Genomic DNA, 26563 nt, shown 5'->3' with positions numbered 1-26563 from the left:
TCACTTTTGTTTATTATCTCCTTCACTTGCTTTGGCGATGTTACCATGTTTCCCATGCCAATAAAGCCCTTAAATTGAAATTGAATTGAGAGAGAGAGAGAGAAAGAGAAAGAGCGATAGGGAGAGAGCTTTACTGACCAAGACAAAGTAGGCCTAAATGACGCACACGCCCAGACATGCCTTTAAACAACACAAACCGACTAAACATATCAAGCCAACATTCTAATACACAGCCAATGGAATCCAATAGCTTCATACAATATACTTTTCCCCCCGTTTTTTTTGTGTTGGACTGTCTAAAACAAAATGACCTTGTAACAAAATGCATTTTATAGTTAATTGAACACTGAGGGATATATATGCAGCGTCAGGTACAAGGCCAAAGCCTCCCAGCTGTGTCTGTATTTGTGATACATCTGTCATCCCTTTCTGACATCAATGAGCTCAATCACAAAAAGGCTTGTTTGCTCCACAACCTGTTCAATTGCTCTCTCATTCAACCAATCTACTACAAAGACTTCACCTTTGATCCTTGATCCAACTTTCATTTTGATGCTTGTGTGTGTGTGTGTGTGTGTGTGTGTGTGTGTGTGTGTGTGTGTGTGTGTGTGTGTGTGTGTGTGTGTGTGTGTGTGCACCATGCTCTCTGGCTTAGGTAGAGCACAGACCACAGGCTCTTCTGCGTCCGCATTTCACACAGACAGCCAACGAATGAGCGAGAACAAATGAGAGAGCGCGATTCATTCTGCGTAATTCATTAACAATAAAAAAAAATATATATATAAATAAACTTTAATTGTCCTCCCCAGAGGCAATGCTCGCCTCCCAAACTTCCAAACCTCCAGCTGGGTCCCTGCGATGCCCGCTGCATCTGAAATTGCTTGGCCCTTCAATTAGACTCTGGCCAATCAAACGGCAATAAAAAAAAAACTGTAGGAAGAGAGGAAAAAAGAGAGGTAGAGTAGCCCAGTTTGTCTCTCTCTCTCCCTCCTTCGTGAAACATCACACCATGATAGCCGCAGGGGCGAGTGTGTGTATGTGTGTGTTCATGTGTCTTTGTGCGTGCGCGTTGCCCGCCCGACAAGAGAAAAAGTTTCACTTCTCCTCCTCACAACTCCCCGCAGATGAAAAGCAGAAGGGGGAGAGCGAGAGGGAGAGCGAAAGAGAAAAGAAGAGGCTTTCATGTCGTTTTAATGGTTGTCTGATTGTTGTTATTGTCGTTTCAAATGGGGGGGGCGATGCCATCTGACAGCCTGATCAGATCCTGGTTTGATTGACAGGCGCCCGGGAGAACAGTCCTGCTGTGACCCGCCTCTCACCGGTACACACATCCTCTCTGTTACAGAGCACACATCTAACCTGCCTCACTCACACACACGTTTATTTTACTATGCTTTTTGGGGAGAAACAATAGATTCTAATTCAAAATCTTATTTCCCCTTAAACCTGACCCTAACCTTAACCCCAAACCTAAAATAGCCGTATTCCTTGTGAGGAACGGCAAAACTTTCATTGGTTTACTATTCTTGTGAGGACTTCTGGTACTCAGAAGTATAGTAAAACAGGAACATACACACAAACATGTAGGCGGGAACACAAACACCACCCCACAGATAGATAATCACCAGATAATCACCAAATTAAACACATCAATAGAATCCTATATAAAAACACTTTCAATAGATTAAACCTTGTCATGTGAACACCTGGATTAGACGTATCGGCGTCATTTAGATTTACTTCGGGGTTTCGTTACTTCAGGGCTCGAGGTACAGCTAGCCACCACTTTAGATAGCTACTGTGTGTTAAATAAGAAACATGTATTTGTTCAACTGTAAAAATGTGTCTCCCAGGTTAAATGAAGCCTAGTGTGTGAAGAGTAGGATGTGAGAGCAGGGAGGAAGATGGTGTGTCCCCGTGCGTTCATGTATGCACATCTACGCGCCTGTGTGTACTTGCGGGTGTGTTCATCCAGGTGTAGGGGCCTAAATGAGGAGGGGTGGAGGTCCATCCATGCAGGACCTGGTAGGGGCCTCCTCTCCCTCTCTCTCTGCTGCTCCAGTCCTCCAGCCTCCCTCTAGTCTATTATCTCCACACACAGAGGACACTGATCCGCTCGGCAGCCTAAGCCAATTACACACACACTCATCATCAGGCTCACGTGCCATCAGGTTTGCACCTCTCGCTCTAACCCTCTCTCTCTCTCCAGGTCTGTCTGGCGTAAGGCCCTCTTCTTGGTCACAGCAGTGGGGATTTCTCTCCATTGTCTCAGCGGATCCTCTGGCTGACCGTGTAAAGACAGTGAAAGGTCCTTTATCCCTCCCTACCACCTCCCCTCTCTCTTCTTCTATACCACTCCTCGCTCTATCACTATCCCTCTCTCTTCCACTCTCTACCTCCACTCTCTTCCCACCTCTCCATCCAGTATTTATCTCTCTGTTCTTCTCGTCCATAGACAACCAGTACCAGTGGGTTGAGTGGGAGACTTAAGCCATTATTCCAGCTTCAGTCTCCTAGCAAACCGATCAGAAGGCCCAAAAATACCATGTTGAAACTCAACTGGCACCCTATTCCCTATGTAGTGCACTACCTTTGACCATAGGGTGCTATTTGGGACTCAGGAATGACATTTTACATTTTAATTTTAGTCATTTAGCAGACGCTCTTATGCAGAGCGACCTACAGGAGCAATTGGGGTTAAGTGCCTTGCTCAAGGACACATCAACAGATTTTACACCTAGTTGGCTTGGGGATTTGAACCAGCAACCTTTCGGGTTAATTTCGGTTACTGGCCCAACGCGCTTAACCACTAGGCTACCTGCCGCCCCGTGCGTCTTGGCACGCGTCTCGTGCGAACACCTTGATCTGCAGTTCACATGAAAGACAAAATCCAAATGTGAATATTATTATAATATTATTCTTCCACTTCTTCTTTTACTGTATGTACAGGTGACTGCCAAAATAATGGAAACACTTGAGTAAATTAGGGATACAAAGTATATTGAAAGCAGGTGCTTCCAGAGTTAACTAAGTGGGCAGGCCATTATTTTAGCTACCATGGCTATGTCCCCGGTGCATGAGCGGTCAGTGAACAGTTTGATGAGCATGAAAACGATGTAAACCATATGCCGTGGCCGTCTCAGCCACCAGATCTCAACCCAATTGAACATACGGGAGACTCCTATATACTCATGCAGTTCCCTGTATATATACTGTCCATGGCCTCAGTGTATCCTCAACACATAAATGTACACTTAAATCATATATATAGAAAGAAACCCATCAGCTCTCAGGCCTCCGCTTCTTTAACATTATATACTAAACAACAACGATGGCATTAAGAGTCAAAACAAAGGCGGGAAACGAGAAGACTATTCCTGTCCACTGTCTCTGAAGCTATTAGGGCCTATGAAAGTTGAGCCAGACACAACAAACAAAACATAATATTCTTAAAGGGGCAATCCGCAGTTCAAACAACAACAACACTGAACTAAGCTCACGAGGCATTTATAAGTTACATGGAAGCAATGGGTATATATAATTCATTTAAAAGTTAGAAAATGGATGTAACAATCACAGATTGGCCCTTTATGAGAGCTTTTCAAAGCTTTTAAACCAGTAAGAGGGGTCAGGGTAGGTCAGGGAGGGTTAGGCCACAGACACTGTCTGCAGACAATGTTTTCCTGCTCACTGGTATTATCTATCGACCCCGCTGTCCACCAGAAGCACAACAAGTGTCAATTTACGGCGGAAAGGGGAGAGAGAGAGTAGTCTGAGAGGATAATACAAGTGTTTTTACATTAGGGAATAAGGACCCAGACCACTGAGGAGATCACGGAATACACACAAACGAACACGCACACACAGAGAGACAAACTAGCACACAAACACAGAGTGTAAAAAACATTAGGAACACCTTCCTAATATTGACATGCACCCCTCCCCGTTTGCCCTCAGAACAGCCTCAATTCGTTGGGGGCATGGACTCTACAAGGTGTCGAAAGCGTTCCACAGGGATGCTGGCCCATTTTGACTCCAATGCTACCCACAGTTGTGTCAAGTTGGCTGGACTTCCTTTGGGTGGTGGACCATTCTTGATACAGACAAGAAACTGTTGAGTGTGAAAAACCCAGCAGCGTTGCAGTTCTTGACACACTCAAACCGGTGGGCCTAGCACCTACTATCGTACCCCGTTCAAAGGCACTTCAATCTTCTGTCTTCCCCATTCACCCTCAATGGTACACACACACACAATCATTGTCTTAATTGCCTCAAGGCTTAAAAATCTTTCTTGAGTGGCGCAGCAGTCTAAGGCACTGCATCTCAGTGCAAGAGGCGTCACTGCAGTACCTGGTTCGAATCTAGGCTGCATCACATCCGGCCGTGATTGGGAGTCCCATAGGACGGCGCACAATTGGCCCAGAATCGTCCAGGTTTGACCGGGGTAGGTCGTCATTGTAAATAAGAAGTTGTTCTTAACTGACTTGCTTAGTTAAATAAAGGTTAAATAAAAACATAAACTCCCCTTCATCTACACTTCAAGTGGATTTAACAAGTGGCATCAATAAGGGATCATAGCTTTCACCTGGATTTACCTGGTCAGTCTGTCATGGAAAGAGCAGGTGTTCATAATATTTTGTACACCTAGTGTATATATCAGGACAATTTTTCTCTACCTTTGGCCACTCTGTTTTTGAATGACTTTTGGGACTATTCTATTGCACCAGCCAGGCAAGCTCAAACAGCTGGGTTACGACAAACTGTCTGGTCCTTCTTCCCTATTCACTCAGCCATCAAGGTCAGCCTCTCCCTCTCTCACTCCTCTATCCCTCTCCCCCCCTTCTCTCTCTCTTGCACTCCCTTTCTTTTAACGGATGGACACCTCCACGCCAGTCCGCCACACCACCTCCTCTGTCTCCCTCTGTCAGTCCTTAGATTTGTATTAGACTATATTCAATTCCAGCCACTCCACTTGGCAGGGGTAAGACTGGGGGAGTGAGAGAGGGCGAAAGGGAGAGGCTCATCTTGATTAGTTGAGTACTGGAGTCAGCAGAAGTCGTGACCTATAACCCCCCCCCCGCCTTCCCTTCGACAGACCCGAGAAGAGAGGGAGGGGAAGAGAAGCAAAGAGAGAGGAGAGATCACTCCTTTATTTCAACCACACTAACACTTCATAATCCAATACCGGACTGCCTGTGACCATGACACACGCACCCACATGCACATACAGTACAAGTCAAAAGTTTGGAAACACCTAATCCTTCAAGGGTTTTTCTTTATTTTTAAAGAAGCAGGGTTCCAGTTTGAGTAAAGAACTGGGGTTTTAGCGGGGTGAAGGCGAGAGAGGGCTGAAGGGAGCAGTAACTAAGACACCTGTAACGGCTGTCGTCGGTGGAAGAAGGTGCAGCGTGGTAAGTGTTCATGATATTTAATAATAAACAAAACTGAACACTGAATTACAAAACAACAAAGAAACAACCGAAACAGTTCTATCTGGTGCAGACACACAAAGACTGAAAATAACCACCCACAAAACCCAACAGAAAACAGGCTACCTAAATATGGTTCCCAATCAGGGACAACGATTGACAGCTGCCTCTGATTGAGAACCATATCAGGCCAAACACAGAAATAGAAAATCATAGAAAAACTAACATAGACAACCCACCCAACTCACGCCCTGACCATACTAAAACAAAAGACAAAACAAAGGAACTAAGGTCAGAATGTGACAACACCACTAGGACGGAGCGTCTCTCTGTTCTCTTGTTTTTTAATTTAACTCCCTTTATATCCATCACCCTCCTCCACATACAGAACCAGTCAAAAGTTTGGACACACCTACTCATTCAAGGGCTTTTCTTTATTTGTACTATTTTCTACATTGTAGAATAATAGTGAAGACATCAACACTATCAAATAACACGTATGGAATCATGTTGTACGCAAAAAATTGTTAAACAAATCAAAATATATTTTATATTTGAGATTCTTCAAAGTAGCCACCCTTTGCCTTAATGACAGCTTTGCACACACTTGGCATTCTCTCAACCAGCTTCATGAGGTAGTCACATGGAATGCATTTCAATTAACAGGTGTGCCCAATCAGTTGTGTTGTGACAAGGTAGGGGTGGTATACAAAAGATAGCCCCATTTGGTAAAAGAGCAAGTCCATATTATGGCAAGAACAGCTCAAAAAGGCAAAGAGAAACGACAGTCCATCATTACTTTAAGACATGAAGGTCAGTCAATCTGGAAACTTAAGAACTTTTGAAGTGTCAAGTGCAGTCGCAAAAACCGTCAAGCGCTATGATGAAACTGTCTCTCATGTGGACCGCCACAGGAAAGGAAGACCCAGAGTTACCTCTGTTGCAGAGGATAAGTTCATTAGTTACCAGCCTCAGAAATTGCAGCCCAAATAAATGCTTCACAGAGTTCAAGTAACAGACACATCAACATCAACTGTTCAGAGGAGACTGTGTGAATCAGGCCTTCATGGTCGAACTGCTGCAAAGAAACCACTACTAAAGGACACCAATAGGAAGAAGAGACGTGCTTGGGCCACGAAACATGAGCAATGGACATTAGACCGGTGGAAATCTGTCCTTTGGAATGATGAGTCCAAATTAGATTTTTGGTTCCAACCACCGTGTTTACGTGAGACGTAGAGTAGGTGAATGGATTATCTCTGCATGTGTGGTTACCACCGTGAAGCATGGAGGAGGAGGTGTGATGGTGCTTTGCTGGTGACACTGTCTGTGATTTATTTAGAATTTAAGGCACACTTAACCAGCCTGGCTACCACAGCATGCTGCAGCGATACGCCATCCCATCTGGATTGCGCTTAGTATACCATCATTTGTTTTTCAACAGGACAATGACCCAAAACACACCTCCATGCTGTGTACGGGCTATTTGACCAAGGAGAGTGATGGAGTGCTGCATTAGGTGACCTGGCCTCCACAATCACCGACCTCAACCCAATTGAGATGGTATGGGATGAGTTGGACCGCAGAGTGAAGGAAAAGCAGCCAACAAGTGCTCAGCATATGTGGGAACTCCTTCAAGACTGTTGGAAAAGCCTTCCTCATGAAGATGGTTGAGAGAATACCAAGAGTTTGCAAAGCTGTCATCAAGGCAAAGGGTGGCTACTTTAAAGAATCTCAAATATGAAATATATTTTGATTTGTTTAACACTTTTTTGGTTACTACATTATTCCATATGTGCTATTTCATAGTTTTGATGTCTTCACTATTATTCTACAATGTAGAAAATAATACAAATAAAGAAAAATCCTTGAATGAGTAGGTGTGTCCAAACTTTTGACTGGTACTGTACACAGAAACATGTGTGCACAATCACAAGAACACACATGCACATAATATACAAATTGCATTTGCCTCCTGTTTTGTTTCTCTCAATTGGCTCAATCATTGTTGTCTGTTGTGCAGCAGCCTATTTGTGAGTCAATTAGAGCTATTAGTTGTATTCATGACGTGTTTCAAATGTAGTACATTTTTGGGGGGGACCTAGTTTATGTATTTAAATATTGTGAGTATGTTTGACACATAACCAGAAATGCACATAATCAACTGTTACATAGGCTAACAAAGACACCCAATCGCATGCAAAAAGATGAACATAAAATATAAAACATACTCACAATATTGAAATACTTAAAAACTGAGTCGCTCTAAAAAAGAGGATTACATTTGATACACTAATCATGAATACAATTAATATCTGTGATTGAGTGACAAATAGGCTGCTGCACCACAGACAAGAATGGAGACAATTGAGAGAAACAGAACTGGAGACAAATGCAGGACACCCCAGTGCTGCGTCCCAAATGGTGCTGTATTCCCTAGAGCACTACTTTTGACCATGGCCCGTATGTCTCTAGTCAAGAGTAGTGCACTATATGGGGAACAGGGTACCATTTGGGAAGCAAGCCAGATGGTATCATAGGAACCATCTAAATGATAATAAAATGGCCCAGTCTATATAAGACAAATGCCAAACGGTAAATGGCTGCATTTGTAAAGACCTTCAGAACCAATGCCAAATCCACACTAACCACAATGACCCCTTGAATGATTTTTATTTATTTATTTTGTTATTTATTCATCTCATTCGATTTTTTTAAGTCGTCATTTATTTCCATTTTTTCATTTGTTGCTCCGAAACCCTGCCAGCCGCCCTGTGCTCGAAAGAAGCGGCAAAAACGACAACAGCACCCCTTGAAAATGTAATATTCCTGTTTTCAATATTGAGGTCTATAAGATCAGGGCAGAGATGGGGTTCCACAGCAATATGTTTATTGATATATTTTATAAATATGGGGGGGGGGGGGGGGGGGGGCCTGCGTTATCAGCAGTCGAGCCTCCGCACCCCCGCCGAGGCTCTCATCTTATATAAAAAATAATGTTGTATATGGATATACTTTTATATATAATCGCAATATGGAACCCGAGTCTCTTTTACCATGTGCCATACTTCAGGCTGGCGCTAACAGCATTTTACGGGCCGGGAGCTGTTCATCTTCATGTCTCTAGCAGGCATGAGCACTGCATAATAATGTCGTTTCCTGCCCCCAAATGTTATTTCACAGACCCCGGCTCATTTCTCAAACTCCACCACTTTTACAATTTCCCAAACTTTTATTCCTTTCATTATTAGGAACAAGATTTCATTACGTATTTAGAATGTAAACAAGCCTGAGTAATGACACCCTCCATCTCCCTGAAATCATTCCCACTGATGCCTGCCCCCCTGCAGCCCGCCTGCCGCGCTGGCCTCATCTTGTGGGCGCGCACACAGGCAAACACACACACACACAGCTTGGGCCAAGACGAAACACAACAACATAAATGTACCACCCTGTGTGTGTTTGTGAGTGTGTGCGCGCACGCCTGTGTGTGTGTGTGTGTGTGTGTGTGTGTGTGTATGTGTGTGTGTGTGTGTGTGTGTGTGTGTGTGTGTGTGTGTGTGTGTGTGTGTGTGTGTGTGTGTGTGTGTATCCCCGTCGATAGGGGAGGTGGGGAAAAGTTTTATACTCAACTCACATAAATCATGTACAAGAAAAATGAGCAAATGTGAGGGCTAACTCATCTTCTCCCCATCCAAGGAAAATGAAATTCACTGGAATACCTATCAAAACTGCAATCATCAAGAGATAATATCTTCTTTGGTCTATCTGCACTTTCCGATTTAATTTCCGCCATGCCCTTGACATCCACCGATACCATTAAGATGAAGCTCGTACAGTAAGAGAGTAGTTCTCACGTTTTGATATATGATGCCTCCACGCTAAATGTAATATCATCATTTGGAAATTAATGCAATATTTCTTTTGTTAGCTTTTTTCCCCCACTGAGTTTTACTCGAGCTAGCGACACGCCGGAGCGAGAGAGCGAGTGGAGAAAGAGAGAGAGGGCGAGGGAGAGGATGACAGACAAATAGAAAAGGGGAGAGAGGGGAGGGAGGTGGGGTGGGTGAATACTTTGGTTTCCTGGCAGCCATCTCCCCACTGTCAGAATGACATGCAATTACGTGTAGGCAGGCCCCGATCAGGGGTCAGTCAAATTACTCCATCATTTAGCGGCACGGTGGTGATGAGAGGACCCCCTCCTCCACCGCCACATCAAATATGATGCAATCATTAGTGTAATAAGCATGGAAATCTGTTTGCAGATTATCGCGCCGTTTCTCTCCCCCTCTTTTATCTGCCGAGTCTCTCGCTCTCTCTCTCTCTCTCTCAAAAGAGAGGGAATGGGAGAGAGGGGGGGTGAGAGACTGCCCATTGGCTATATCACAGTGTGGTTAGGGGGGGGGGGGATCTCCCCTCCTTGACAGCCTCCTTTTGGCGAGGAAGCAAAAGTGTATCTTACCGCAGAAGAGTTTTGAAATCTGCCACACTTTCTCTGTATCGGCTGTCGTATTGTCGGAAGAGAAAACCATGCACACGTTTAAAAACAATATGTTAGTTTAATCTATAAAAATGTCAGTTTTTCTGTTTTGAGCACTATACACATCTATTTTGGGATCCACCCCTGTAAATGTAATTTGCCTAAAGATGCGCGAGTGGAGAAAGACCATCTCAACTCAAGCAAGCGCATTTCCATCCATATTCACTCTCCGTGCCAACTCTCGTCGATTAACTTTGACCTTTTTCAAAAGGCGAGAGAGTATGCAGGAGGTGAGAGGACGCAGGAGGTGAGCAAATCTAATTGATAAAAGGCCTGGGTCTGTCAGGCCACTATCCCATTCCCTACTCCTCTATTCTTCATCCTCCTCCTCTCCCCTCATCCCTTGCTTTCCTTACTCACCAGTTACATGCTATTATTTTTTAACCCAACAGGGAGATATAAGTATCATGAAATACTCAGTAACACTTGACATTAAGTTGCTCTAACACCTGTGTCGCAACACTGTAATTACTCTAGAAATTACATAGGAAAGTGGACTAAGAAACTGTAAAACAATTTTGTTACTCAAGTAATTTCACAACGTAACAAAAATGTGTTACAAAGCAAAAACAAAAGATCGCTACCCGGCAAACCATTTTAAGTGAAGTAATGAAATGGTATTGAGGATATAAGGTAAGTGATACAATACGCTGTTCAGCTAAAATAGTGTAAAAATCTTTAAATCAATGACAATGTGATTATATTTGACACGATCACTTAGTACTGACTTTTCAAATTTGAACTCGCAACCTCTGGATTTTGGGTACATTGATTTTTTCCCTGCTGCGCCACAAAGTCTATCATATTTTCAGAAGTTCCCTACACATTCTTCACCTATAATAGATTGCAAAAGACTGCCATCTGCACTGCTATTATAGTTATCAGTCAATCTGACTATTCTCTCATCATTGACTTCATTTACTAATTTCAGCAATTTGAGTGGATTTTTTTAATAGTTGTTTAATGTTAGCGGGCATATTATTTAGTTTTAATGTTACTCCTTAATCACTATGATAAATATAATCGTTTTTCTTGAGTGTATTTTCAACAGAACTGAGATTTACTTTGAAGTACAAAGTGTAGGAATACAGGTGAAATCAGTCATTGACACAGACATGGAGGCGAAGCAGGAAGATTGGAATGCCGTGAAGCAAGAGATGTGAGCATAAATCCTAGGTGAGGACATGTTGAATAATAATGACTGTATGAAACATACTCAATGTAATCCTATACATCAAAGTGTCAAATATGTACAGTGCCTTCGGAAAGTATTCAGACCCCTTGACTTTTCCCACATTTTTGTGACTGTACGTTACAGCCTTAATCTAAAATGGATGAAAATAAATAAATAATAATTATCCTTAGCAATCTACAAACAACACTATAATGACCAAGCGAAAACAGGTGTAGACATTTTTGCAAATGTATTAAAAAGAAAAAAACTGAAATACCTTATTGACGTAAGTATACAGGCCCTTTGCTATGAGACTCGAAATTGCGCTCAGGTGCATCCTGTTCCCATTGATCATCCTTGAGATGTTTCAACAACTTGATTGGAGTCCACCTGTGGTATATTCAATTGATTGGACATGATTTGGAAAGGTACACACCTGTCTATATAAGGTCCCACCAGTTGACAGTGCATGTCAGAGCAAAAACCAAGCCATGAGGTTGAAGGAATTGTCTGTAGAGCGCCGAGACAGGATTGTGTTGAGGCACAGATCTGGGGAAGGGTACCAAAAAATGTCTGCAGCATTGAAGATCCCCAAGAACACAGTGGCCTTCATCATTCTTAAATGAAATTAGTTTGGAACCAGCAAGATTCTTCTTAGAGCTGGCCGCCCGGCCAAACTGAGCAATCGGGGGTGAAGGGCCTTGGTCAGGGAGGTGACCAAGAACCCTATGGTCAATCTGACAGAGCTCTAGAGTTCCTCTGAGGAGATGGGAAAACCTTCCAGAAGGACAACCATCTCTACAGCACTCCACCAATCAGGACTTTATGGTAGAGTGGCCAGATGGAAGTCACTCCTCAATAAAAGGCACATGACAGCCCGCTTGGAGTTTGACAAAAGGTACCTAAAGACTCTCAGACCTATGAGAAACAAGATTTTCTGGTCTGATGAAACCAAGATTAAACTCTTTGGCCTGAACACCAAGCGACACGTCTGGAGGAAACCTGCCGCCATCCTTACAGTGAAGCACGGTGGTGGCAGCATCATGCTGTGGGGATGTTTTTCAGCGGCAGGGACTTGGAGACTAGTCAGGATCTAGGTAAAGATGAACGGAGAAAAGTACAGAGATATTCTTGATGAAAACCTGCTCCACAGTGCTCAGGGCCTCAGACTGGGGCAAAGACTATCTTCCAACAGGACAACTACCCGAAGCACACAGCTGAGACAGGAGTGGCTTCGGGACAAGTCTCAATGTCCTTAAGTGGCCCAGCCAGAGCCCTGACTTGAACTGGATCGAACATCTCTGGAGAGACCCGAAAATAGTTGTGCAGCAACACTCCCTATCAAACCTGACAGAGCTTGAGAGGATCTGCAGCGAAGAAAGGGAGAAACTTCACAAATACAGGTGTGCCAAGCTTGCAACGTCATGCAAAGAAGACGAGAGGCTGTAATCGCTGCCAAAGGTGCTTCAACACTGTACTGATAAAAGGTTCTGGCATCTTCACTAACACGACTAGAAGCCACTACATCAACGGATTCCTGCAGTAAGCTCTGGACCTTTGCATCGGATCATCGCAGCTAGCTAGCTGCTACCGAGTGGCTATAGTGGCTAACACCCTTGTCCCGAAGCTAGCACCAGTTAGCCTCGAGCCAGGCGCATCTCCCGGGTAGCAAACAAAATTATTCCAGCTACAATACCTCTTTTGCCAATTGGCCTGGACCCTTTGTCGACACGGAGCCCCGCCGATCCATCACGGCTGGTCTGCCGACATAATTCCTTCCGATGTGCCTTTGCCGGACGTCGGTGAAGACGCTTCAGCTGCCCCCTCCCTGCTAACTTTATGAACGCCGTGTCTCCCGCTTGCTAGCGTAGTAACGACTACCTAACGGCTTCCCTGTTTCATCTATTGCTGTTCACTGGACCCTATGATCACTTGGCTACATAGCTGATGCCTGCTGGACTGTTCATTAATCACGGTACTCCATTTTGTTTATCTGTCGGCCCCCGCCTCGAACTCAGGCCCTGTGTGTAGTTAACTGACCCTCTCTGCCCATTCATCGCCATTTTACCTGTTGTTGTTGTCTTAGCTAATTAGCTGTTGTTGTCTTACCCGTTGTTGTCTTAGTTAGCTCTCCCAATCAACACCTGTGATTGCTTTATGCCTCGCTTTGTCGCTCTCTGTCAATATGCCTTATATACGGTTGTTTAGGGTACTTATCGTTGTTTTATTTTACTGCGGAGCCCCTAGTCCCACTTAACATGCCTCAGATACCTCTTTTGTCCCATCTCCAACACATGTGGTGACCTCACCCAGCATAACTAGTGCCTCCAGAGATGCAACCTCTCTTATCGTCACTCAATGCCTAGGTTTACCTCCACTGTACCCACACCCTACCATCCCCGTCTCTACATTATGCCCTAAATCTATCCTACCACGCCCAGAAATCTGCTCCTTTTATTCTCTGTCCCCAACGAACTAGACCTACCCTCATCCTACTCCTCCTCTGTTCCTTGGATGATGTAGAGGCTAACCCAGGCCCTGTGTGTCCCCAGGTGCTCTCATTTGTTGACTTCTGTAACCGTAAAAGCATTGGTTTCATGCATGTTAACATCAGAAGCCTCCTCCCTAAGTTTGTTTTACTCACTGCTTTAGCACACTCCGCCAACCCTGATGTCCTTGCCGTGTCTGAATCCTGACTTAGGAAGGTCACCAAAAATTCAGAGATGTCCATCCCCAACTACAACATTTTCCATCAAGATAGAACTGCCAAAGGGGGAGGAGTTGCAATCTACTGCAGAGATTGGGTTGTGCCGTGGCGGAGATCTTTGTGGGCTATACTCGGCCTTGTCTCAGAATGGTAAGTTGGTGGTTGAAGATATCCCTCTAGTGGTGTGGGGGCTGTGTTTTGGCAAAGTGGGTGGGGTTATATCCTGCCTGTTTGGCCCTGTCCGGGGGTATCGTCGGATGGGGCCACAGTGTCTCCCGACCCCTCCTGTCTCAGCCCCCAGTATTTATGCTGCAGTAGTTTATGTGTCGGGGAGCTAGGGTCAGTCTGTTACATCTGGAGTTTTTCTCCGGTCTTATCCGGTGTCCTGTGTGAATTTAAGTATGCTCTCTCTAATTCTCTCTCTCTTTTTCTCTCTCTTTATTTCTCTCTCTCGGAGGACCTGAGCACTAGGACCATGCCTCAGGACTACCTGGCCTGATGACTCCTTGCTGTCCCCAGTCCACCTGGCCGTGCTGCTGCTCCAGTTTCAACTGTTCTGCCTGCGGCTATGGAACCCTGACCTGTTCACCGGACGTGCTACCTGTCCCAGACCTGCTGTTTTCAACTCCCTAGAGACAGCAGGAGAGGAAGAGATACTCTGAATGATCGGCTATGAAAAGCCAACTGACATTTACTCCTGAGGTGCTGACCTGTTGCACCCTCGACAACCACTGTGATTATTATTATTTGACCCTGCTGGTCATCTATGAACATTTGAACATCTTGGCCATGTTCTGTTATTATCTCCACCCAGCACAGCCAGAAGAGGACTGGCCACTCCTCATAGCCTGGTTCGCCTGGGAATCCTGGAAGGATATTGGCATCATCCCTGGTTGTTCTTTAAAAGTACTTTCCTCACCATCTTAAATAAGCATGCCTCTTTCAAAAAATGTAGAACTACGAACAGATACAGCCCTTGGTTCACTCCAGACCTGACTGCCCTAAATATTCACTTACCTTTGATGATCTTCATCAGAATGCACTCGCAGGAATCCCAGTTCCACAATAAATGTTTGTTTTGTTCGATAAAGTCCATAATTTATGTCCAAATACCTCCTTTTTTTTCACGCGTTTAGTTCAAAAATCCAAATTCATGACGCGCAGGCCAGACGAAAAGTCAAAAGATTCCATTACAGTTCATAGGAACATGTCAAACGATGTAGAGAATCAATCTTTAGGATGTTTTTAACATAAATCTTCAATAATGTTTCAACTGGAGAATTCCTTTGTCTTTAGAAACTAAAAGGAACGCAGCTACCTCTCATGGGGGTGCGTCTGAGTGAGCTCATGGCACTCTGCCAGACACCTGGTTGAAACAGCTCTCATTCCCTCATCCTTCACAGTAGAAGTCTGAAACAAGGTTCTAAAGACTGTTGACATCTAGTGGAAGCCTTAGGAAGTGCAATATGACCCCATAGACACTGTATATTGGATAGGCAAAGACTTGAAAACCTACAAACCTCAGATATCCCACTTCCTGGTTGGATTTTTCTCAGGTTTTTGCCTGCCATACTCACAGACATCATTCAAACAGTTTTAGAAACTTCAGAGTGTTTTCTATCCAAATCTACTAATAATATGCACATCTTAGCTTCTGGGCCTGAGTAGCAGGCAGTTTACTCTGGGCACCTAATTCATCCAAGCTACTCAATACTGCCCCCAGCCATAAGAAGTTAAATAAAGGTGAAATAAAAAAAATAAAAACGTATGTAAATGTGATATTTCAACATTTCTAAAAACCTGTTTTTGCTTTGTCATTATAGGGCATTGTGTATGGATTGATGAGAATAAACAAACAATTGAATGTATTTTAGAATAAGGTTGTAACCTAACAAAATGTTGAAAAAGTCAAGGGGTCTGAATACTTTCCGAAGGCACTATGTTAAAAGCACTGTTTGTGTGTGGGTGTCCCTAACATTGCCATCAGACAAAGAGCTGTGAATGGATCAGTGGTTCACCAATCAGCGCCTTGATGGGCTTGGCAACAGTAGCAAGGGGTGATATGTAATGAAACTAGGGTGCGAGTGTGCTGGGGCCATCAGATGACAAAAACCTCCAGAGGACCATGACACAACTTCCCAAGAAGAGGGATTCCTCAAGCCTAGAATCAAGTCCCCAGCACAACACAGTTCTACTGTACACTAACTATGGACTCTACCTAAAACCATACACTATTTGATCCTACACCCCACTCAAACATATAAACAGACATACAGAAACATTTACCCAAACCTACCCCAAATCCTTAATACCCTCTCCCCAGCCTGTGAATAAACTGAGCTAACTAAGTGCTGATTGAGGCAGTAATCCTGATGAATCTGATGTTTTATCTATCGATTGATCCGACTCTTTTATCCACTTCTCCTCTCTAAGCAGCTGTGCATCTGGGCTGATTAGCACCAGTCAGCTCTCTCCCAGGACTAGTACACAGAGCCACACTGTGTGTGTGCCTGTCACCTGGGACTCAAGCCTCTGTGTGGGTGGGTGTGTGTGTGTGTGTGTGTGTGTGTGGGGGGGGGTTTGGATGGTGGCGTGTGCACTTGCGAACACGCGTACACCCACACCCACGTGTGTAAAAACAGAAACTAAGGCAGAGCACTGGGAGCAATTAACATTGGCACTCTTCTCTCCTCATTCCTACTGATCAGATTCATTCAGACAAAATAACACCACCACAAACTAAACCAAACAAATAAGACAAACCCCATACCACAGCGCTAATTGCGAACCTAATTATTGCACCGGCTGCGACTGGTGGCGTAACAAAGCGCGGCTCTGTCAAACACTGAGCATCGCTTCATCGCAAAGGAATCAAGGCGCACAGTAATTTGAACAAATATATTTTGTCTTAACTTAATAATATTCAAAACTGGAAATGAATTCTGATTCGGGCCGAGTGGTGTGTATTGATAAACAAAAACAGTGTGTACTTTGACGGAAACAGACAAACAAAATGTTACGTAATGTGACAAGACAAGCAAGTATCGTGTAGAGAATCATTATACCATCTAAACCGCTGTGAAATATCTTTTCAATAACCAAAAATATTCTATTTTCATCTGTTTGAAGCTGGTGTACAAAACCACAAGTAAAATATGCAAAAATAAAACTTAAGAACAGCAAGTATAGACATAGAACATAGAACAGATCTACCGCTTTTTAGACTTGTTTTCCATGAGAATGACAGATCTATAACTCAGATTTCTATGTGAATCGGGTCGGGTTGTTCATAAAGTTACATATTGCAGCTTTAATTCTGAACTTAGATAGATGCAATATTAGGCCATATTAGGGTCAGGGTTATATTAGGGTTATAGGCCAATATTAGGGTTATAGGCCAAAAAATAACAGAAGATAGAAGATATGTCCCCTTCATTGCCCTGGGCCATTGGGATTTCATTAGACCAGAGGGCGAAAGTCCTTAGACCAGAGGGCGAAAGTTCTTGTAAATGAGGGCAAAAGTCCTTATACTGGAGAGGGAAAAGTCCTTATAACAGAGGGAAAACGTGAATGCATGCATGCGTGTCGCCACTTATTACCACTCCGCATACAACTTCCTGTCACTTGGCACATTCAAAAGAACTGATGACTGCTGGGGTTAAAACGGACGTACATTCATCTCTTCTTTCATCACGGAGAGTCTCTTCTGATTCACTCTAAAGCCGGGATGGGCAACTCCAGTCCTCGGGGGCCGGAGTGGTCTCAAAAGAGTGACACCAACCAGGCCCCAGAGGACTGGAGTTGCCCATCCCTGCTCTAAAGAAATGGAACAAGGACTACACACATTCAAGATACGGCTTCCTATAGTGGTCCTCTTGTCCCAGCTAGACCTGGATGTGATTCTGGCAGTGTTTGGAAGAAGACTGTGATCCTGGTGGTTGGTTTGGTGTACTTGGTGCATCATCTAAAGCCTCTCGTAGGGCCTGATCAGAGTTGAACCTCCACACAGAGCCCAGAAGACAACAAAGAGCTGAGGAAACAAGAGTTTAAAGGGCAAAGAGGCCCTTTATCTACTTCCCCAGAGTCAGATGAACTCGTGGATAGCATTTTTATCTCTGCTTGCAGAGACCCATATCTTTCAGAGAATGTGTTTTATCACTTGTTAAACAAAATCTCTTTCTCTCAGCAATTGTTTTAATATAAAATAATGTTCCCATTTTTTTTGCATACAATATAGCTAAGTATTGTGATTTATTTTATACAGTCTTTTGGGTCATCTTTATGGAGGGTGCCAATCATTTTGGACTTGACCATCTGCTCTTCTCTTAACAGTGATACATCTTGAGGGGATGATAAATTGTTGTTTATGGGGGTACATTTACAGGGGGGTGCCAAAGGGTGCTATAACACCAAACCCCCCACCACCTCACCAGGGGGACAGGATTGTATTTACTGTCCTCTGTCCCGAATCGTAATCAGACACTTCCACATACCCCGGCATTCCTGATGACTGGAGCGCAATCTACCCATGTGCATAAACACCCACCATAAATAAGCCACACACTCATTCAATATTCACACATATTTCAAATATCCAGCAGGAAATGGAACTGAAATACAGTTGCACATACAAGCAGAGCACACATGCGTGTGATGATCAGTGCCTTAAAAATCAGGCTCTGGCATTAAAAGGGCAACTAAAACACAAACACTGTAGCATTGCTGGAATTTGTTCACACACACACACACCACATACGATACTGTGGCGAAAACCTTTTTTATGGGTAACTCCAAAAACACGTGTGTGCGGCTGTGCGCACACACGCAGACACCCCACACCCAAACACACACAGCCAGGCTGTGGCTGTCTCCATCCCTGCCCTCTTGGGAGTTAGGTCCAGCGCTCCATGGCCTCTGAGTCAGGGTCAAGAGGGAGTCTGACTGACCGACTGCTGAGATGCGCGCGCGCGCCCCCCCCCCCCCAACCTCTAGAGACAGATTATCCTCCAGCATCTAGGGCTGGACTCTATAGGTCTGATTACCAGAGGCCTGACGTCCCACTGTGCTCCTATTGTGATCCTACTGTGGTCAATAAGCCGTTAGAGCTCTTCAAAGTAATGCCGTCATATGGGCAACCACTCTGGTGGTCTAGAAAAAAAGATAAGATACAGTTGGTGTCAATCATATGTGTGTGTGTGTGTGTGTGTGTGTGTGTGTGTGTGTGTGTGTGTGTGTGTGTGTGTGTGTGTGTGTGTGTGTGTTCGTGCGTGCGTGCGTGACATAGCGTTGCCTCTTGAAAACAGAGAAAACTGTGAAGTCTATGCAGCCCAATCCATCAGCCATATAGCGGAGTTCTGTCCAGCTAAGCCAACCAGAGACAGCCTGGTCTTTACATTAGGAATATATAGCTAGCTACCTCCTGTTTACCTAACTGCAAAAGTGCCTACACAGAGGCTGCATCCCCAATTGACCCTATTCCCTTTATAGTGCCCTGCTTAACACTAGGGCTCATAGGGAATCCCTGGTCAAAAGCAGTGCACTATAAAGTGAACAGGGTGCCATTTGGGGCACGGGCATATTGATTCCTGCTGTTTATGCATGTAATCTTCTTTTGAATAATTCACACAGTCCTTTTATAGAGTAGTAAATCAATGACCTCCTCCCTGCCTGCGCCTCCCCCCCACCCACCTGCTCGTCCTCCTCTCTGCTGCTATTCCCGTTCAGTCAGAGGAGCGGGACTCATAACGTCTCACTGCAGAAAGTAGGGGGTAGAGGCAGGTGAAGGAAAACAGAGGGCATTACCGATGAAGTCAATAAAATCTTCTTGGAGTTTTTAGTCCACCCTCTCCAGTCTACACTCTGTTACATGGTATCATGGTGTTGCCAACTGTTACCTTTCTCCATCTCTCCCTCACCGTCGTTCAATCTCTCTCACCGTCGTTCAATCTCTCTCACCGTCTCACACTCCCTCACCGTCTCTCTCTCCCTCCCTCACCGTCTCTCTCTCCCTCCCTCACCGTCTCTCTCTCCCTCCCTCACCGTCTCTCTCTCCCTCCCTCACCGTCTCTCTCTCCCTCCCTCACCGTCTCTCTCTCCCTCCCTCACCGTCTCTCTCTCCCTCCCTCACCGTCTCTCTCTCTCACCCTCACCGTCTCTCTCTCCCTCCCTCACCGTCTCTCTCTCCCTCCCTCACCGTCTCTCTCTCTCACCCTCACCGTCTCTCTCTCCCTCCCTCACCGTCTCTCTCTCCCTCCCTCACCGTCTCTCTCTCCCTCTCTTTCCTCCCATCCCACTCCCTCTCTCAATGTATCTCTCCCTCCTTTCTTCTCTCTCAAGTGAGCTAGTGTCCTCAACTGGTTGGGAGCACCATAAGGACAGAGGTAAGGGCTGAGTGTCTGACACAACTCCACAATAAGTACACAGACCATACACACAAACTGTACACACCCAGACATGCACCATGAACCAACCAACAGAATTAGGGATGTTGCCCCGGTGCTCCAGCCTAGGCTACCAGTTCAAATCCGACCCACTTCCCTTCTGACTCCTCATCCAAGATGGCGTAGCAGTCGGACGTGTGTTGTCTTGTCTTGTCCCGTGTAAATAGTCTTCGTATTTTTCGTATACATTTCGTATATATTTTAATTTCACTTTCCATCTAGGAACTGAATATACATTCCTACATTCCGCCTCACCCAATGTGGTACGGACCTGCTATTTTTTTTATACTTTAGAACCGTAACCCCAATCAGAAGCTAGCCAGATAACTAGCTACTAGCTAGTAGTCAGTTAGCCACTGCTGCGGTCTTCACCCTCAACTCGGACACAGCCAGCTTCAATACCGGGCCAATACCTGCCAGTCTGCAAGCGCGATATCAACCCAGAGCATATAGGACTGCTTTTTCTCTACCACATCACCGGATTCCTGACGCAAGCTCTGGACAATTACACCGTATCATCACAGCTAGCTAGCTGCAACCGAGTGGCTACTACTGGCTAACACCTCTGTCCCGAAGCAAGCACCAGTTAGCCTTGAGCTAGCCTCGAGCTAGGCCCATCTGCCGGCTAGCCGAAGAGGTCTACCAGCGAATTCTTGGGCTACAATACCTCTTTTGCCAATTGGACTGGACCTTTTTTTGCCGACACAGAGCCCTGCCAATCCATCACAACTGGTCTAAATCAGCTACAAGCTAATTTAGCCATTTTTTTGCCGCTGCTAGTAGCTTTACCTTCTGCACAGACACCAGCCCTGTTATTAGCCTGGATATTACTCACCAATTTACCAGCATCGGACTGTCTCTCGACAACAACGCCGGATTCCTGCCGTAATCCCTGAGCCACTACTTCTGATCCTCACAGCTAGCTTGCAGCTAGCGCAGCTAGCGCCACTGCCACGAAGCTAGCACCAGTTAGCAAACACAATTCTACAATTCACAACCTCTCTTTCGCCATCCGGCTTGGATTCTCTGTCGACACGACCACGTCTGAGCAGACCACCCCCCGGGCTACTAACTTTAAACGCCGCGTGCTAGCTTAGTGGAGGCCTCCCTGCTCCATCTACGGCTGCCCCCTGGACACTATGATCACTTGGCTACATAGCTGATGCATGCTTGACTGTCCATTAATTCACGGTACTCCATTCTGTTTATTTGTGTTTTATCTGTCGGCTCTGTGCTTTAACTCAGGATCTGTGTGTAGTTAATCCGACCCTCTCTGCCTAGTCGTCGCCATTTTTACCTGTTGTTGCTGTGTTAGACTAGCACCCTGTTATTGCTGCTGTTATCTTACCTGTTGTTTTAGCTAGCTCTCCCAATCAAGACCTGCAATCACTTTATGCCTTATTGTATGTCTCTCTCAAATATCAATATGCCTTGCATACTGTTGTTCAGGCTAGTTATCATTATCATTGTTTTGGTTTGCAATGGACCCTGTAGTTCCACTCTCCGTACCTCTGATACCTCCTTTGTCCCACCCCCCACACATGCGGTGACCTCACCCATTGAGACCAGCATGTCCAGAGATACAACCTCTCTTATCATCACCCAGTGCCTGGGCTTACCTCCGCTGTACCCGCGCCCCACCATACCCCTGTCTGCACATTATGCCCAGAATCTATTCTACCACGCCCATAAATCTGCTCCTTTTATTCTTTGTCCCCAACGCTCTAGGCGACCAGTTTTGATAGCCTTTAGCCGCACCCTCATCCTACTACTCCTCTGTTCCTCGGGTGATGTGGAGGTAAACCCAGGCCCTGCATGTCCCCAGACACCCTCATTTGTTGACTTCTGTGATCGAAAAAGCCTTGGCCTCATGCATGTCAACATCAGAAGCCTCCTCCCTAAGTTTGCCTTACTCACCGCTTTAGCACACTCTGCCAACCCTGATGTCCTTGCCGTGTCCGAATCCTGGCTTAGGAAGGCCACCAAAAATTCTGAGATTTCCATACCCAACTATAACACTTTCCGTCAAGATAGAACTGCCAAAGGGGGAGGAGTTGCAATCTACTGCAGAGATAGCCTGCAAAGTTCTGTCATACTTTCCAGGTCTATGCCCAAACAGTTCGAACTTCTAATTTTAAAAATTAATCTCTCCAGAAATAAGTCTCTCACTGTTGCCGCCTGCTACCGACCCCCCTCAGCTCCCAGCTGTGCCCTGGACACCATCTGTGAATTGATCGCTCCCCATCTAGCTTCAGAGTTTGTTCTGTTAGGTGACCTAAACTGGGATATGCTTAACACCCCGGCAGTCCTACAATCCAAGCTTGATGCCCTCAATCTCACACAAATCATCAAGGAACCCACCAGGTACAACCCTAAATCCGTAAACATGGGCACCCTAATAGACATTATCCTGACCAACCTGCCCTCCAAATACACCTCTGCTGTCTTCAATCAAGATCTCAGCGATCACTGCCTCATTGCCTGTATCCGCCACGGGTCCGCGGTCAAACGACCACCCCTCATCACTGTCAAACGCTCCCTAAAACACTTCTGCGAGCAGGCCTTTCTAATCGACCTGGCCCGGGTACCCTGGAAGGATATTGACCTCATCCCGTCAGTTGAGGATGCCTGGTCATTCTTTAAATGTTACTTCCTCACCATATTAGACAAGCATGCTCCGTTCAAAAAATGCAGAACCAAGAACAGATATAGCCCTTGGTTCACTCCAGACCTGACTGCCCTCGACCAGCACAAAAACATCCTGTGGCGAACTGCAATAGCATCGAAGAGCCCCCGCGATATGCAACTGTTCAGGGAAGTCAGGAACCAATACACGCAGTCAGTCAGGAAAGCAAAGGCCAGCTTTTTCAAGCAGAAATTTGCATCCTGTAGCTCTAACTCCAAAAAGTTCTGGGATACTGTAAAGTCCATGGAGAACAAGAGCACCTCCTCCCAGCTGCCCACTGCACTGAGGCTAGGTAACACGGTCACCACCGATAAATCCGTGATAATCGAAGACTTCAACAAGCATTTCTCAATGGCTGGCCATGCCTTCCTCCTGGCGACTCCAACCTTGGCCAACAGCCCCGCCCCCCCCGCTGCTACTCGCCCAAGCCTCCCCAGCTTCTCCTTTACCCAAATCCAGATAGCAGATGTTCTGAAAGAGCTGGAAAACCTGGACCCATACAAATCAGCTGGGCTTGACAATCTGGACCCCCTATTTCTGAAACTGTCCGCCGCCATTGTCGCACCCCCTATTACCAGCCTGTTCAACCTCTCCTTCGTATCATCTGAGATCCCCAAGGATTGGAAAGCTGCCGCGGTCATCCCCCTCTTCAAAGGGGGAGACACCCTGGACCCAAACTGTTACAGACCTATATCCATCCTGCCCTGCCTATCTAAGGTCTTCGAAAGCCAAGTCAACAAACAGATCACTGACCATCTCGAATCCCACCGTACCTTCTCCGCTGTGCAATCCGGTTTCCGAGCCGGTCACGGGTGCACCTCAGCCACGCTCAAGGTACTAAACGATATCATAACCGCCATCGATAAAAGACATTACTGTGCAGCCGTCTTCATCGACCTGGCCAAGGCTTTCGACTCTGTCAATCACCATATTCTTATCGGCAGACTCAGTAGCCTCGGTTTTTCTAATGACTGCCTTGCCTGGTTCACCAACTACTTTGCAGACAGAGTTCAGTGTGTCAAATCGGAGGGCATGTTGTCCGGTCCTCTGGCAGTCTCTATGGGGGTACCACAGGGTTCAATTCTCGGGCCGACTCTTTTCTCTGTATACATCAATGATGTTGCTCTTGCTGCGGGCGATTCCCTGATCCACCTCTACGCAGACGACACCATTCTATATACTTCCGGCCCTTCCTTGGACACTGTGCTATCTAACCTCCAAACGAGCTTCAATGCCATACAACACTCCTTCCGTGGCCTCCAACTGCTCTTAAACGCTAGTAAAACCAAATGCATGCTTTTCAACCGTTCGCTGCCTGCACCCGCACGCCCGACTAGCATCACCACCCTGGACGGTTCCGACCTAGAATATGTGGACATCTATAAGTACCTAGGTGTCTGGCTAGACTGCAAACTCTCCTTCCAGACTCATATCAAACATCTCCAATCCAAAATCAAATCAAGAATCGGCTTTCTATTCCGCAACAAAGCCTCCTTCACTCACGCCGCCAAACTTACCCTAGTAAAACTGACTATCCTACCGATCCTCGACTTCGGCGATGTCATCTACAAAATAGCTTCCAATACTCTACTCAGCAAACTGGATGCAGTTTATCACAGTGCCATTCGTTTTGTTACTAAAGCACCTTATACGACCCACCACTGCGACCTGTATGCCCTAGTCGGCTGGCCCTCGCTACATGTTCGTCGTCAGACCCACTGGCTCCAGGTCATCTACAAGGCTATGCTAGGTAAAGTGCCGCCTTATCTCAGTTCACTGGTCACGATGGCTACACCCACCCGCAGCACGCGCTCCAGCAGGTGTATCTCACTGATCATCTCTAAAGCCAAAACCTAATTTGGACGCCTTTCCTTCCAGTTCTCTGCTGCCTGCGACTGGAACGAATTGCAAAAATCTCTGAAGTTGGAGACTTTTATCTCCCTCAACAATTTTAAAAATCTGCTATCCGAGCAGCTAACCGATCGCTGCAGCTGTACATAGTCCATCTGTAAACTACCCACCCAATTTACCTACCTCACCCCCCATACTGCTTTTATTTATTTACTTTTCTGCTCTTTTGCACACCAGTATCTCTTCTTGCACATGATCATCTGATGATTTATCACTCCAGTGTTAATCTGCTAAATTGTAATTATTCGATTTATTGCCTACCTCATGCCTTTTGCACACATTGTATATAGATTCTCTTTTTTTTCTACCATGTTATTGACTTGTTTATTGTTTACTCCATGTGTAACTCTGTGTTGTCTGTTCACACTGCTATGCTTTATCTTGGCCAGGTCGCAGTTGCAAATGAGAACTTGTTCTCAACTAGCCTACCTGGTTAAATAAAGGTGAAAAAAAAATTATAATAATAAATAAATTATACCTTTCCTGTCTCCTCTTCACTGTACTCTCACAAAACCATGAAAAAAAACATGTAAAAACACAAAGAATTAGGGAATATGTAAATTTGCATGGCTGAATTTGGGGGCACTTGAATTTTATTAGCAACGCTGCTAAAGTTTGTTTGCTTCCCTAGATCATCTGTAAATCCTAAAATCTAACTTTGGGGTCATCTGCTTTCGTGGTGCTGGGGGTCGTTGCGGAAAAAAACCATTTACGTTTCATATTGTGGGTAATTTGCGTAGGATGGTGCTTTAAATGCGGGGCGGTGGTTTAGTATGCAGGGAGCACGGCTACTCTAGGCTAAGGGAGTTGACTGACTGGCTTTACATCCAGAGTGCCATCACCCCCTTTGACCTATTTCTATTATTCATCCCACCATCATCAGGAAAATGGGAAAAAAAAGCCACCTGGAATCTGATGTTCGTTCCCACCCAAAAAAGAGGAGAGGAAAACCTTTTCACTTTGTTGCATGGCACTCTGACCCCGGTATTAGAGAGCGAACAGAAGAATCCCAGAGATGTTGGTCATAAAATTTTCAGAACCGTCCCAGGGGTCTTTTCGAGGGGGCCCGACTGACGCACCGGAGCGGCCCCGTGTATAGACTTCATATGACAGAGCGAGAGAGAGAGAGAGAGAGAGAGAGAGAGAGAGAGAGAGAGAGAGAGAGAGAGAGAGAGAGAGAGAGAGAGAGAGAGAGAGAGAGAGAGAGAGAGAGAGAGAGAGAGAGAGAGAGAGAGGAGAAAGTAGAGAGCGAGAGAGAGAGAGAGAGAGAGAGAGAGAGGAGAAAGTAGAGAGCGAGAGAGAGAGAGAGAGAGAGAGAGGAGAAAGTAGAGAGCGAGCGAGGGGAAGAGAGAAGAGAGAGGCACCAAGGAAGTACTGCCAAAATATGTAAAACGCAGAGACATTCAATGAGATAACTGATGAAATGTGTAGAAAGGTACATTGGAGTGTGTGTGTGTGTGTGTGTGTGTGTGTGTGTGTGTGTGTGTGTGTGTGTGTGTGTGTGTGTGTGTGTGTGTGTGTGTGTGTGTGTGTGTGGTGGCACGCGTATGTGTGCTTGTGTGTATGACAGGGGAGACCAAGTTAAATGTGCCTCATCAAGTCATCACCAACGTCAAGAGGGCGAAAGAATTTCAGTCTCTCTCCCCTCCCGCACACATTTCATCCCCACATCAAAG

At 45.4% G+C, this 26563-nt stretch overlaps 1 protein-coding gene across 2 annotated transcripts in view; it reads right to left on the bottom strand.

Moving 5' to 3' along the window:
- The window catches only part of rsrc1 (arginine/serine-rich coiled-coil 1), a 181418-nt gene that overhangs the window by 85563 nt on the left and 69292 nt on the right, over nt 1-26563 (bottom strand). The window lies entirely within an intron of this gene.

The sequence above is a fragment of the Salvelinus alpinus genome, chromosome 22, assembly GCF_045679555.1.
Source record: "Salvelinus alpinus chromosome 22, SLU_Salpinus.1, whole genome shotgun sequence".
In the NCBI taxonomy this organism is placed as follows: Eukaryota; Metazoa; Chordata; class Actinopteri; order Salmoniformes; family Salmonidae; genus Salvelinus; species Salvelinus alpinus.
Note: the sequence above shows the minus strand (reverse complement) of the source record. Positions and strands in the feature narration are given on the sequence as shown.